Source organism: Fulmarus glacialis, unplaced genomic scaffold (genome assembly GCF_000690835.1).
Source record: "Fulmarus glacialis isolate BGI_N327 unplaced genomic scaffold, ASM69083v1 scaffold49516, whole genome shotgun sequence".
Lineage (NCBI taxonomy): Eukaryota > Metazoa > Chordata > Aves > Procellariiformes > Procellariidae > Fulmarus > Fulmarus glacialis.
Window position 1 is genome coordinate 1 of NW_009217161.1, and position 4,129 is coordinate 4,129.

At 37.6% G+C, this 4,129-nt stretch overlaps 1 pseudogene; it reads left to right on the forward strand.

Moving 5' to 3' along the window:
- The first annotated feature begins 2,691 nt into the window (after positions 1 to 2,691).
- On the forward strand, positions 2,692 to 3,655 carry LOC104071052 (annotated as a pseudogene).
- The last annotated feature ends 474 nt before the right edge of the window (positions 3,656 to 4,129 follow it).

Here is a 4,129-nt window from a genome sequence, read left to right on the forward strand (position 1 = left end):
TTAACCCTATCCCAGTCAAAACCAGGACATCACGTGACATTGACCTACCTTAGTTGCATATTTTAATTGTTTAATCTGGTCTTTGATAAGACTTAAATTTCCTTGCAATCAACAGAGGTGGAGCTGCAAGAACCTAAGAGTTATTAAAGTTCTGCTAAGGATAGGAGTCATATCACCTAATATAGGCACCATAAAACTGGGTAACTAATACAACGTAATGGTCTAGATTAATTCTGGTGATATCTGCAATCTTACGCACACACACAAAGCTCACCAAACCCCATATTTTTCTACAAACAGTATGAATCTCATTCTCTCAGTAAGATCTTAATCTCAAATCTGAAGAATATATCTGATAAATATCTATGGAATTTTAAGTGAATCTCAGGAATTTAGATTTTAGTTTTGAGAAAGTATAAGTACAGTATTAACTGGTATAAGTACAGTATTAACTACTGGATCCTCCAGCTCTTTCCATTGATTATTATATTTTATCCAGACTGCTCTAAGTCTGTTGTCTCCTGGGATCCATCTTTGACATTCATCCCACATTGCTTTAGCCTGATGGCACCCCAGGCTACATGGACTCCTTGTGATTCTGAGGAATTTATTCTCCTTGGTGGTCATTTTGAAAAACCCAAATAATGACAGACTTGTACTGAACTTTTCTTAGTTATGTTTTTCAGCATGATGTTAGGTGTTGTGTATCCTGTGAAGTGGTGTGGCAGAACAGAGACTGATGATACAGTGCCTGAGGAATTTGCAGGCCAGAGAAATCTTGCCTGTACTATCTATAGCAAACTGTAATTAAAGGAAACTAGCCATGGAGTTACATTTTGATCTGGTCTAAAGGGGAGCTGGTTGGCTCTGCTACAGCTAAAAGACAAGCACTGCTGAAGTGGTATGAAGGTAAGAGGAGAAGAAAGTTTTTCACTGTTATTCTTCAGGAATTTTTGTAGGGTAATCAGCTCCTTCCAAGGAGGAATTAATGCACTGGCATTTCAACATCTATAGCATATATATGAACTACACTGAGCAACACATCTAGGCTTCCGAGCTGCTTGTTGACATGCACTTATAAAGTCAAGGAAGAGAGAAATAGACATGGCTATGGAATGAGCCATCTGACTTATTTCAGACCTTTTCCTCTCAATGACAGCAGTACTACCTGGAAATGCCTGTATATCTATATTCCCTAGAAGGAAGACAAGCTGAGTATATTGTATATTAGATAATTAAACTGATAGCTATCTAAATTTTAGCAGATGAATTCCAGCTTCTCAGTATAGTCTTCCGATGTTAAGATAGCTCAGGTATTTACTCCAGTTCAAGTGACAGAGAAATGTAAACATTATATTTGACTTTCACTATCATTCTCTTGTAATTGCTTATTTAGAGATTTGACTGATGTGTAAAATGAACAATTTGAAATTTGAAACACACATATCCCCGGTTTTATAGGTAGAACTAATACTGGCTGGGTCAGGAAGTACTGAATACATGTACTATGGAGACAAATTGGTTAATAATGTATTTTACACTGATTAAGAAAAAAAGACAAAATTTCTTCTTAAACCTGTGAAATTTCTCATGGTAGTAAAAGCTAACACTAATATGGTTACAAAGTTATATGAGTTGGCATGTTACAAATCTTCAATCACAGTTTATATTACTGCTTCGGAAGCTATAAAAGGTTTTAAATGAACAATATCTGGACTGGTGTTTCAGTGTCTATTAATTGTTTTATGAAGATGAATGTTCTTCCATCACTGAAAACCTAGTTTATTAGATGCATTTCTCTAATAATTCTGGGAAGGGGGGAAGAGGTGATTTGTTTCTTTTCTTTTAACATGAAATAAAATATTACACTAGTAGAACTTTAAAACAAGATGAAAAAGCACTTCTTAGATTAGAGAATGGTAAGGTTAAGGAAAGAAATGTGCATTTTCCAGTTTGAGAGGGGTTTTCTTCTTTTCTATTTTGACCTGTAGAAATTTAGAATTATATGTGCAAATTAGCTCATGAAATTTTTAAAAAAGGTGGATAGATGGAAGAGAAATGGAAAAACAGGGAATGGGAAGGGAAGAGACACGGACAGAGAAATACATTCCTCCAAAATGTAATTCATCTTCCCTGAGAGCTTTATTTAGAATAACACATATTGCTCTCTGGAAATACCTGTTTCATTTAGTGAATATCTTGAAGCTTTTTATGCTGGGAAAATGTAGTGGGGACCAAGCTCTACTCCACAGGCAGGGCAGGAATGACTTGGCTTTGCAGAACTAAGCCCAATTGCCTAAGTCATGCAGATGCATCCTGAATATCCAGTATCCCCTACGAGTTAAAGAGAACTGGGCATCCAGCTGTTATATGGGCATTCCACACTCATGGATTTCAGTAATAATCTACGCCACTAATTATGAACCAGATATCAAAATATCATATTGAATTTGTTCTTATATCTTCAAAATTATATATGATCTGAATGTATATGTTCTTCCTTTTCTCCCTCTCTTTATGTTTTTCCTTTTTTATCATTATCATTCTTCCTTTCTTCTTTTCAACTTGACATTTTTTCTTTTTGTCCTCTGCAGTTCTTCTCACTATTTCTTTGATTTAAAAAATATTCCATATTTTTTCTTTTTTATTGTCTTTGCTTTTCCTCTGAACCTTGATGCTATGCCCTTTGTCATGAAGTAGAAAAACAGCTCAAAATTCTAGGAATTTATCCTCTTGGGATTTCCAACTATCATGGAACTTCAGATGTTGCTCTTTGTGATATTCCTGGTGGCCTACATGCTGACCATCTTGGAAAATATACTCATAATTATCTTGATAAAGATGAACCATCAGCTTCACAAGCCCATGTATTTCTTTCTCAGCAACCTCTCCTTCTTGGAGGCTTGGTACATCTCAGTCACTGTCCCCAAACTGCTAGTGAATCTTTTTGTGGAAAGAAATATCTTTTGGAGGCTGTATGACTCAGCTTTACTTCTTCAGCTCCCTCATTTGTAGTGAGTGTGTCCTCCTTGCAGTCATGGCTTATGATTGTTATGTGGCCATCTGCAATCCCCTGCGCTATCCAGTCATCATGAACCACCAGCTCTGCATGCAACTAACCACATGCTCCTGGCTCATTGGCTTCTTGGCCTCCATGCTGAAAGTATTTTTCATCTCTCAGCTGTCTTTTTGTGGCTCCGATGTCATCAACCACTTCTTCTGTGACATCAGCCCCTTGCTGAACATATCATGTGCTGACATGATGATGGCTGAAATAGTGGATTTCATCCTGGCCTTGCTTATCTTGCTGGTTCCCCACTCTGTCACAATTATCTCCTATATATGCATCACCAGCACCATCCTGCATATCCCCACAGTCCAGGGCAGAAAGAAAGCTTTCTCCACCTGTGTTTCTCACCTCAGTGTAGTCATTATCTTCTTTTCAGCCACTCTGTTCATGTATGCCTGGCCCAAGAGAATCCACCCTTTTGACTTAAACAAGCTGGTGTCAGTTGGGTACACTATTGTAACTCCCATGCTCAATGCCTTCATTTGCTGTCTGAGGAACCAAGACGTTAAAGGGGCTTTGAAAAAAATCTTCAGTGTTAGACAGACTGCCCCCAAGGTCTTTCAACCCATTGCTGTCTACCTTTAAGATAGTTCCTTACAGACAGAGTGTAACTGTGAGAGTTAGAAGGAAAGGTTTTCAGGTTTAGGTTTTACTTAGGTTGTCAGAACTGCAATCATCATAATGCTGGTAACTCAAGAAACTGAGGCATACATATGACCACTTATCCTCAACAAGAAATCACCTATCTACCTATTACCTTCAAATGATCTTTCTTCTCTGATAAAGGCTTATGCACAACGGAAGTTATTGATTTGACTCACAGGCACTTCAGGGAACAAAAAGACATGTCTAGGATATCATACATCAATGGCTTTAAGAACACAATTGAAATGTTCTGTTAATAGCATGTGATCCAATCCCAGGCAATATCTGACAGCTAAAGTGAAATGCATGCGCCTAATGTTTTAAAGACCTTGGGTATTCTGCTCGATCTACAAATGCGATGCTAAAAGGAAGAGTCTCTTCTGCAGTTCCTGTAGCATATCTGCCTAGTCAAAA